Here is an 11471-nt window from a genome sequence, read left to right as displayed (position 1 = left end):
TATTATTGTTCAGTTCAAAGAATTTTTTAATTTCCATCTTGATCTTATTGTTGACCCAAAGATCATTCAGGGGCAGATTATTTAATTTCCATGTATTTGTGTAGTTTTGAGGGTTCTTTTCACAGTTAATTTCCAATTTTATTCCACTGTGGTCTGAGAGGGTACTTGATATAATTTCAATTTTTGTGAATTTATTGAGACTTTTTTATGGCCTATCACATGATCTATTTTGGATAATTTTTCATGTGCTGATGAAAAGAATGTATATTCTGCAGTTGCTGGTAGACTGTTCTGTAAATATGTGTTAAGTCCATTTGTTCTAGGGTATAGTTTAAGTCCACTATTTGTTGACTTTCTGTCTTGATGACCTGCCTAGTGCTGTCAGTGGAGTATTGAAATCCCCCAAAATTATTATGTTGCTACCTATCTCATTTCTTATGTCTCGTAATAATTGTTTTATAAATTTAAGAGCTCCAGTGTTAGGTGCATAACATTTAGGATTGTGTTATTTTCCTGTTGGACTAATCCTTTTATCATTGTATAATGTCCTTCTTTGTCTTTTTAAACTGTTGTTGCTTTAAAGTCTGTTTTTCTGTTATGAGAATAGCTATTCCTGCTCACTTTTGGTTTCCTTTTGCATGGAATATCTTTGTCCACCTCTTGACCTTAAGTTTATGTGAATCCTTATGTGTTAGGTGAGTCTTTTGAAGATAGCAGACACTTGGTTGGAGGACTTTTATTCCTTCTGGAATTCTGTATCTTTTAAGTGAAACATTTAGGCCATTTACATTCAACATTAGTATTGAGATGTGAGGTAGTGTTGTATTCATCATGCCTGTTGTTGCCTCAATACTTTGTTGTTGTTTTTTTTCATTGTGTCATTGTTTTATAGGTCCTGTGAGATTTATGCCTTAAGGAGGTTCTATTTTGGTGTATTTTGACATCTTGCTTTAAGATTTAGAACTCCTTTTAGCATTTCTTGTAGTGCTGGCTTGGAATAGGTGAATTCTCTCAGATTTGTTTGAAAAGATTGCATCTCCTGTTCATTTATGAAGCTTAGTTTTACTGGATACAAAATTCTTGGCTGGCAATTAGTTTGCTTGAGGAGGCTAAAGATAAGACTCCCATTGTTTCTAACTTGTAGGGTTTCTGCTGAGAAATCTGCTGTTAATCTGCTAGATTTTCCTTAATAGGTTACCTGAAGCTTTTGCTTTACAACTCTTGATATTCTTTCCTTTGTCTTGACTTTAGGTAACTTGATAACTATGTGCCTGGGTGATGATATTTTTGCAATGTATTTCATAAGTGTTCTTTAAGCTTCTTCTATTTGAATGTCTAGATCTCTGGTGAGGTCAGGGATGTTGTCCTTGATTATATCCTTGAATATGTTTTCCAAACTTTCAGATTTCTCTTCTTCCTCAGGAACACTAATTATTCTTAGGTTTGGCCATTTAACATAATCCCAGATTTCATAGAGGATTTGTTCATTTGTTTTCATTCTTTTTTCTTTCTTTTTTTTTTTTTTTTGCCTGATTTAGTTAATTTGAAAGCCTTATCTTTGAAGTCTGAAGTTCTTTCTTCTACTTGTTCAATTCTATTGCTGACACTTTCCAGTACATTTTGTTTCTCTATGTGAGTCTTTCATTTCCTGAAGTTGTAATTGTTTTTTCTTTATGATATCTATTTCTCTGGAGCATTTTTCATCCATATCTTGTATTTTTAAAATATCTTTAAGTTGGTTTTCACCTTTCTCTGGTATCTCCTTGAGTAGCTTAATAATCAACTTTCTGAATTCTTTATCTAGCAATTTAGAGATTCTTCTTGATTTGGATTTATTGCTGGGGAGCTAGTGTGGTCTTTTGGGGTATTATAACACCTTGTTTTGCCATATTACCAGAATTATGTTCTTATTCTTTCTTATTTGTGTAAATTATTTCAGCAGAAAGATCTGGAACTCAAGTCCTGCTATTCAGATTTTTTTTGTCCCATGATCCCTTGATACAGTGCACTGACCCTTCCCCTAGAAACAAGGCTTCCTGCAAGCCAGACTGGAGTAATTGTAATTGCTCTTCTGGGTCTAGCCACCCAACAGGGCTACCAAGCTCTAGGTTGGTACTGGGGAATGTCTGCAAAAAGTCCTGTAATGCGATACATCTTCAGATCTCCTGGCTGTGGATACTGGCACCCACTCTGGTGGAGGTGGCAGGGGATTGAAGTAGCTTGTGAGAGTCCTTGATTATAGATATGTTTAGTGTGCTGGCTTTTTGAATGTTGGTGATGCTAGCAGTGAAGTTGTCTACAGACTCAGGTCCTCTGGTTAACCAGGATGTGACAGGCAGTGGAATTAGCTGATGTTTTCTCCTTCCTTGGAGCAGGGTTGTTCTGCCATGAGTTGCTGTAATGTCCTGAGTTGGTTGGCTTCCAGCCAGGAGGTAGCACTTTCAAGAGAGCACCAATTGTGATAGCAGAAAGGGGCTATAAGTCTGCCCTAAGTTGGCCAGGATAAGTACTTGGGTTTCTCAGGTGATAGGTGGGGTCATACTGCTCCAAAGAATTTATGTCTTTTGTGATTGGTGACTGGGGCAGGTAGAAAAATACCATCAGGTGGGGACAGAGTTAGACAGGTCTGAGCTCAGACTCTCCTTAGATGGAGCTTGCTGCTGCCAATGTGGGGGCTAGGAGGGTGGTTCTCAGGCCAATGGGGTTATGTTCCAGAGAGAATTATGGCTGCCTCTGCCACCAGGAAAGTGGGGGGAACCAGTAGCAATAGGCCTCACCCAGCTTCCACACAGTTGGTGTAGCCGGTCTTGCTTCTACTGTGCCCCAACACTGAGTTTATCCCCAGACAACCTGAGCAATGGACTCAGACTTAGCCCCAGACTATTAAGTTTCCCCACTGAGGAAGCAAGCATGGCTTTCGGGCCATGCCCCTCCCCATCTGCCCACACTGTTGGCACAACTCCTGCTCTCTTTTCTGTAGCAGCTCCCATTTACCCCCAGATTCTGCTCAAGAGAATTTTTGCCCAGTCAAAACTATTACAAAGTTCAGTTGGAAACTTTTTTCACCCTATTGCCCCTCTCAAATTCTACCAGCTGACTTTCCTAAGGGCCCCTGTGAGATTGTCAGGGATGGCTTCCCTGGGCTCAAACTGGAGAATGGGAGTGCCTACAGGGCTCTTCCTGCTGCTACTTCTACTTTTATATTTCATGCTAAATCTGTTTCAGTTCTATGTAAGGTTAAATTCTTCTCCTATAATCTGGATTTTTCAGGTTCCCCACTGCTAATGTGTGTTCAGAGGTAGGTATTCCTGTTCTCACGTTTTAGATACTCAGAGTTTTTTGCCTGTCTTGTGGAATTTACAGCAGCCTGCTGCTTCATTCAAAGGATCTGTAATTTCTTTCTGTTCCCATTTCTGACTGACAACAGCCCAGTCCACCACCGGTCACTTAGCTGCAGGCCTGCGGAAGCAATACCTATGCAGAGGTGATAGCTTCCACAGGCTTCTCTACCAGCTCCTGTCTATAATCACCTTAAAAGCTCCAACTTGTCCCCTGCACTAGCATTTCAGGTGGGCTGCTTAGTGAATTTCCTCTGATTCCTCAGTTCCTTTTTCTGATCCCTTACTTCCTGAGCTCCTCCCAGAATCACGTGAGGTGTCCTTCTGTACTTAATGGCTCTGCTTCCCTCAATGGACACTGACTAATACTGTGTAGCAAATATTCATCAGTGGAGGACTATTCACAATTCTGTATTTTCTTGCAAAGCAACAGCAGGGTACTTTACAGATCCTAAGAAATGAAGATACACACAGCAAATAAAGCTGTCTCATATTTGGTACTTAGACTTATACAAAAGTATTGCCTTTCATATATCAAAAAATGCAGTGGAAATTAGGAGAAATTACCAAATTCCTCTGAACAGATGAAAACTGTCTTGAAGCAATGAGAGGTGGTATGATAGATGGATGTATTTTATGGCTCAGTCTTTTAAGGTAGTAATTATGGTAGTCAGAGATGGCTAAGCCCTTCTTCCCTAAGTGTGCATACTGCTTCTCATATCAAGAGGTAGAATCTAACTTTCCTCTCTTTGAGTCTGAGCTTTACCAATAGAAGGCAGCAAAAATATTGCTCTGGGACATTTGAGGCTACATTATAATAAACCTGTACCTGTAATCCCAGCACTTTGGGAGGCCAAGGCAGGTAGATAACGAGGTCAAGAGATGGAGCCCATCCTGGCCAACATGGTGAAACCCTGTCTCTACTAAAAATACAAAAATTAACTGGGCATGGTGACAGGTGCCTATAGTCTCAGCTACTTGGGAGGCAGAGGCAGGAGAATTGCTTGATTGCTTGAACCCAGGTGGCAGAGGTTGCAGGGAGCTGAGATCACACCACTGCACTCCAACCTGGGGACAGGGCGAGATTCCTTATCAAAGAAACCCAAAAAACAAAAAGCAAAAAAAAGTATAGCTTCTTTCGGGGTCTTTCCAAATAAACACTCTTTGGTCACTTCCTCTGGGAACACAGCCACCATGCTATGAGGAAGCCCAATCTACCCATGGCGACTATCTGTAGTTGCTCTGGTCAGCTCCTACCTGAGCTGCCCATGGACAACCTGCATCAGTTCCAGGCATGTGAGGGGAGTGTGCAGCCCATCAATCCTTCAGATGCTCACAGCCCCAGCTAACATCTGACTGTAACCAGAGGAGAGACCCAAGTGAGAGCCATGCAGATGAGTCTAGTTCACCCACAGAACCAGGAGGTGCCATCACATGGTGATTGCATTACACCACTACATTTTGGCATAGTTTGCTTTGCAGCAATAGATAAGCAGAACAGTGGCATAGTTTAATTGGCAAACTTTTCTGTCCTTATGACACAAGAGAATAATGTGCATTTTTAATTATTGGCATTTTATATTTGATGAAATGCAGTAATAACTTTCTTATTTCATAGGGCTGCTTTGAAAATTAAATCTCTATACTAATAGAATCTATTATTTTCAAAAGTTCTAAGACTAGCACTATCAACTTAAAAAATATTTCCCCTGGGCTGGGCACAGTGCCTCATGCTTGTAATCCCAGGAATTTGGGAAGCCAAGATAGGAGGATCGCTTGAGCCCAGAAGTTCAAGACCAGCCACGACAACAAAGGGAGACCTAGTCTCTACAAAAATATTTTTAAAATTAGCTGGGTGTGGTGCACACCTGTGGTCCTAGCTTGAGCCCAGGAGGTCAAGGCTGCAGTGAGCCATGATAGTGCCACTGTGCCACTCCACCCCGGCCTGAGCAACAGAGTGAGACTCTGTCTCAGAAAAGAAATTTTTTTCCGGTGTTATTCTCTTGCCTTTTCACTCACTTTTTCTTACTTGTCTTCTGCTCTGCTTCCCGTTGTAATTCTAAAGGTGTAATTGCATTCATTTTTATTTTCCTGTATTCTCTTCCTCTTTCCTTCACTGTCTCTTTTCCCTCTTTCGATGACAAGGATCTGTGGTATGTCAAGCCCCAGCCATCTCTGACTTTAGAATAAAGTCGCATTTCCTCCAATACCTGTATTTGACTAGCTCAAGCTCCCCCTTGTTCATATAGGGACATCTACCTCCTCAAAACCCCCAGGGAGTTTCAAGGTACCACATCCACTTAGGGGTAGATCCCCATGTTCTCCTTTTGTGATCCTCTAAACAAGTCACTCTAACATCACTTTACTGCCAGGGATCCTGTCCCTCCAATGGCAGGCCACCAGCCTGCCCCTCTCAGCCCTCACCATTGGGCAGGGGCACCTGCTGTCTCTCTGCTGCTCCAGCTCTTGAATACTTGGCTTATCTCCAGACTCACTATAACTAGGCTATAATTTTTTCTATACCCATGGTTTCTTCTGCCACTTTCCCTCAATTTATTTTTAATTTTTAAAATATATTTTATAGAGCAGTTTTAGTTTCACAGCAAAATTGAGTAGAAATGACAGAGATTTCTCAGTGCAACCTCCACCTTCTGGGTTCAAGCAATTCTCCTGCCTCAGCTTCTTGAGTAGCTGGGATTACAGGCATGCACCACCACACCCAGCTAATTTTGCATTTTTAGGAGAGCTGTGGTTTCTCCATGTTGATCAGGCTGACCCCAGCCTAGGCAACAAGAGCAAAACTCTGTCTCAAAAAAAAAAAAAAAAAAAAAAAAAAAAAAAAAAAAAAAAAAAAATCAAAAAAAAAAAAAAAAAAAAAAAAAAAAGGAAATGACAGAGATTTCTCATATAACCCCTCCTCCCCCTCCTCCAAAACCTGTGTGCAGATTTTCTGTGAATATCTTTTTTCATCTTGATAGTTCATTTCTTTTTAGTACTGAATAATATTTCACTATATGGATGGGCCACTGTTTATCAATTTACCTATTTAAGGATTTTTTGGTTGCTTCCAAGAAATTTGGGCAATTATGAAAAAAGCTGTCATAAAATATGTAAACCAAAAATAAAAGTTCAAGCTCTTCAATACAACTGAATGGACTATCCCCTGGCCAAGGGATCCAAAAGAACATTAAGATAGAAATAAAACTGACAAAACAGACCCTTTGTAGCAATAAGACACCCAATTCCAACCTGACTCTGGTATAATATCACAAGGCAGATAGAAGGCTCTGAAGACAATAAAAGTATTTTATCCCAAAAATGTATTTTCTTTGACATATTTTGAGATGGCCCTGCAAAGCCATCTCTTGGGGGGGAAATTTGCATTCTGTAGAGAAGCTCCTTCCCTTACTAGGTTTTTCTGAAGAGTCTGACACCTTTTAAGATCCAATGAGACGTTTATCATTTATTCTACCCGAAGCCTGCTACCTGGAGACCTCATCTACATAACGAGAACCTTGGCTTCCACAACCCCTCTTAGTGTAACTCAAGCATTTCTTTATAGTTACTTCAACTCTTCAGACAAAGCTTAACTCTTTCAATTAATTAGCAATCAGGAAATCTTTAAATTCCCCCTATGGTCTGGAAGCCCCTGCTTTGAGATGTCCCACTTTTCTTGACTGAACCAGTATATAACTTACATGTACATAATATATTATGTATTTGTCTGTAACTTCTGTCTCCCTAAAATGTATAAAATCAAACTGTAACTCAGCCGTCTTGGGCACATGTTCTCAGGATCTCCTGAGGCTGTTATGGGCCATGGTCCTCATATTTGGCTCAGAATAAGCCTTTTTCAAATATTTTACAGAGTTTGACTTTTTTCATCAACACATCTGTGTGCAGGTTTTTGTGTGGACACAGTTTTCCACCCATTTAGGTAAACACCAAGGAGCCAACTGCTAGATCCTATGGTAAGAACATATTGAATTTTCTAGAATTCCTATTGCTCCACATCCTATAATCACCCAACGAGGTCTTCCTGAATTCTGCACAGACAAAATCAATTCACTGAGACCATGGTTTTGCAGCAAAGAGTTTAATTGATACAGGGCTGGCCACACTACACAAGAGACAGAGTTATTACTCAAATCAATCTTCTTAAAAATTTGGAGGCTAAGGTTTTTCAAAGATAGTTTGACAGGCAGCGAACTAGGGTATGGGAGCTGCTGATTGGTTGGGGACGCAGTCATAGGGGTGTGGAAAATGGTCCTCAAGTATTGAGTCCGCTTTTGGGTGAGGACCACAAAAGAGTCACTAGGCTCAGTGGGGCCATTCAGTCATCAGAAACGCAAATGTCTGCAAAGACATCGCAAAAAGCCAGTCTTAGGTTCTACAATAGCAATGTATGTACAGGAGCAATTGGGGAAGCTACAAATCTTGTGACCTCCGGAATAATAGCTGGTAATTTTTAAACTATGCCTACATCTTAGTAGAATTCACGTCCCTCTCATCTTTCTAATCTAGAGGTCTTTCATCAGTGCTTTTTTTTAGGGAAGGGCTATTTTCATTTAATCTATAAACTGAATTTCTCCCAAGGTTATTTTGACCCACACTCAGGAATGACTAAGTATAATTTGAAGGTTAGAAGCAAGATAGAGTCTATTATGTTAGATTTTTCTCACTGTCATAATTTTGCAAGGGCAGTTTCAATCCTCACCGTCATTTGGTGGTGTCAGCATTTTGGACTGGGCACCAATACAAAATATGTAACTGCTTTTAGAAAGCCTTCCCATTTCTTGAACTCTTACAGAAGAAACACATACAGACATGTCGAAAATTGTCTTGGGCATTAGATGTGGAGGTGTCATGGGGCAAACCCCAAAACTGGGGTTCGGCCTGAGAGGCCATCTGGGTTCTCGGCTTTACATGGGAAGGAGTTCAAGAGTGAGCCAACAGAGTAAAGGAAAAAAAAGTTTATTAAGAAAGTAAAGGAATAAAAGAGTGGCTACCCCATAGGCAGAGCAGCCTCACAGGCTGCTGGTTGGCTATTTTTATAGTTATTTCTTGAGCATATATTATACAAGAGGTAGATTATTCATGAGTTTTCCAGGAAAGCAGTGGGAAATTCCCCAGAACTGAGGGGTCCTCACATTTTCAGACCATATAGGGTAATCTTCCATGTTACCATGGCATTTACAAATTGTCATGAGCTGAGCAGGTGGGAGTTTTACTATGCTAATGTATTATAATTAGCACATAATGAACAGTGAGGATGACCAGAGGTTGCTTTTGTCACCATCTTGGATTCCTCGGTTTTGGCAGCTTCTTTACCACATCCTGTTTTATCAGCAGGGTCTTTGTGATCTGTGTCTTTGTGAAGCCAGACAGAACCTCAACTCCTGTCTCAGAGGGATAGGTTATCCTGAGGTTGTAGAAGTACAGAGGACGGTAACACACTTTGTAAGGATTAACTTGGATGGAAAAATTCCTAAATTCCCAGGAATTTTGATCTAACCTAAAGCCAGCCTTCTTGTAGAAAACAAAGGCAGTGATTATGTGTTTGTAGAACCCAAGAGGCTAAGCCAAGGGTGGGCTTTTCTTCACACAGAAGCCACTGCTGCTTATTAAGACAACGGGCTGATAGAGTGACCTCAGGGCTACCTGTCAGCTGAGGGCCAGAACTCTTACACAAAACCTCCCATAGAGCCACAAATTCACTTAAACGACTCAGGTTGTTTGTCAAAATACATATTAGAACTAGCCATCGAAAGGAGGAAGGATATGCTTTTCCCCTAGCTTCTGGCTACTCTCTCCTTACTGATCCAAGATGTCAACCACATCTAATGTGAGTCTCCTGCTTACCTTTCTCACTGGCTTTTCTTAAAGGGACCTGAAATTAGGATAAAGTTTCTATTAGTGGAAGCCAGGTGTGGTGGCTTGTACCTGCAGCCCCAGCTACATGGGAGGCTTCAGTAGGAGGATCTCTTGAGGCCAAATGTTTGAGGCCAGCATAGGCGAAGAAAAAAAAAAAAAAAGAGAAAAGTTCCTATCAGTTGACTCAACTTGTCAAAAGAGTTTTGATGGGAGGAAAATGAATTTGTCTTGGTTCCATTTTTTGAGTTGAGTCATATTGCATGAAGCATCTTTTGTTTCCCTTAAGCCTGTTTGGCAATTGCCCCACCCCCATCTGCTCTGCACTGCCAGGGAGAAGTGTTTTTCCTGCCATTTCACAGCAGTTCTCTTTCCCCTCCAGATGCCCCCAGGGAGCCTGCCAGGCCTGCGTCTGTTCAGAGCTGCCACTCAATTTGGCACAGCTCAGCCAGCTTGGTCCAGGCAGCTGGCAGTCAGCCAAGAGAGGAGGGGGTGAGGTGCAGGTTGGGGGAGACCTCCAAACCAAGGTGGGAAAAGAGGGCCTGGGAATGTCTGTCGTGTGCACCTGCTCCCACCTGAGTTACCAGTTGCACACGGCACTTCCGTTCCGCAGGTGTGCCAAGCCCCTGCTACCTGCAAAGCACATTTTAGGTCTGGTAAGAAAAGATTAAACACATATATGCACCCACACTGTATTAGTGTGCTAGGGCTGCCATAATGAAGCCCAGCGGGCTGTGTGGCTTAGACTACGAGAATTGACTCTCAGATTCTGGAGGCTGGAAGTCTGAGGTCAAGGTGTCACAGGACTGGCTTCCCCTGAGGCCTTTGTGCTTGTCTGGTAGATGGCCAGCTCCTCCCTGTGTCCTCACACGGTCTTCCCTTTGTGTGCGTCTGTGTCCACAGTTCATCTTATAAGAATACCAGTCATATTGGATGAGGGCCTATCCAAATGACCTCATTTTAACTTAATTACCACTAGAAGGACATTATCTGTGAATACAGTCACACTCTCCAGTACTAGGAGTTAGGACTTCAACATATGAATTTTATTCAGCCTGTCACACACACACATACACATACACTCACACACATACACATTCACTTTCAAACACACACACACACACACACACACACACGCGTGCACTGACCCCCTGGGGAAAAAAGCAATTTCCAGCCTCCAGCTTCTCTGCAGCATTACTTTAGTGTATACCCAGGGGGTTGCAAAATTTCTCCTGACCTCTGCTAAACTCAGAACCTAGCTCTGGTTCTTGACAGGCTATTTTTATGTTTTCTGCTGTTGTGAGTCTAAGATCCTGAAGAACAGGGCAGGGCAGGTGTGAGCTGTGCCACCTCGGTCCAGGGCAGTATTGTCTCACAGAGAGGCCTGGGCTGCCTGCCTCGGGATCGCCACAGAGGCGTGTCAGAAATGCATTGCGAATGTTCCCCATATAAAGAGAAGATAAGTGTTTGCAGTGATGAATATCCCAATTGCCTTGATTTGATCATTACACATTGCACGCAGGTATCCAAAAAGTCACATGTACCCCCAAAATTGGTAAAATTATTATGTGTCAATAAAAGGGACTTCCAACACCTAGAGATAACCAGTATTAACACTTTGAAAGGAAAAAATGCATTCTTTTGACAGCAATAAAAGTGAATTGCTGCTGTACTTAACAATGTGGTGAATCCCACCAGGATAACATTGAGCAAAGGAAGCCATCACACAATATACATTTGGCGTGATTCCACTTTTAGTCGATACTTCAAAACAAGGCACAATTAATCTGTAATGCTGGAAGGGTATGGACACGACTGGGAGGAGGGCCATGGTCTATTTGGATGGTGGTTACATAAACATTTCTCAAACGATAGACTTTTGTCTTGTGAAATTTTCTGTGAGCATGTTATTCTTGACTTTAAAAGTGTTTATAGGAAAATGTCCCCAGCGATTCCCTTAGATTTTCCAAGCCACCATTTCTCTTACTTTGAATTCTACTATTATGAAGACACAGGCCAATAGGTTCTCTTTCCCTTTAGTAGATTGAAATCTCCTGAAATTTTCCAAAAGAATTTTACCAAGGACTACAGCATGCCAAATAAATATCAAAAATGAACATTTTAAAGGGAAAAAGTGGCTTATTTAGAACACTGGCTTTTAACACACTTTGAAAATCTTCTGGCCCTTTATTTAACCAGCTATGAGAGGGAAAGCAGGGGGAAGGAGAAGGGAGTAGTTCTGTAAAGTGGAAGATTTCTCTG

General features: G+C 41.5%; 1 long non-coding RNA gene across 1 annotated transcript in view; it reads right to left on the bottom strand.

Annotated features, from left to right (window-relative positions):
- Nucleotides 1-1035: 1035 nt before the first annotated feature.
- The window catches only part of LOC119470849, a 13404-nt gene continuing 2968 nt past the window's right edge, over nt 1036-11471 (bottom strand). The window contains exons 2-3 of the long non-coding RNA XR_005199820.1: nt 9895-9899; nt 1036-1121 (exon numbers count right to left, since the gene is read on the bottom strand). This is a non-coding gene — a long non-coding RNA (uncharacterized LOC119470849). The remainder of the gene's footprint in view (nt 1122-9894; nt 9900-11471) is intronic.

This window comes from Cebus imitator, unplaced genomic scaffold (assembly GCF_001604975.1).
Source record: "Cebus imitator isolate Cc_AM_T3 unplaced genomic scaffold, Cebus_imitator-1.0 Scaffold42, whole genome shotgun sequence".
In the NCBI taxonomy this organism is placed as follows: domain Eukaryota; kingdom Metazoa; phylum Chordata; class Mammalia; order Primates; family Cebidae; genus Cebus; species Cebus imitator.
Note: the sequence above shows the minus strand (reverse complement) of the source record. Positions and strands in the feature narration are given on the sequence as shown.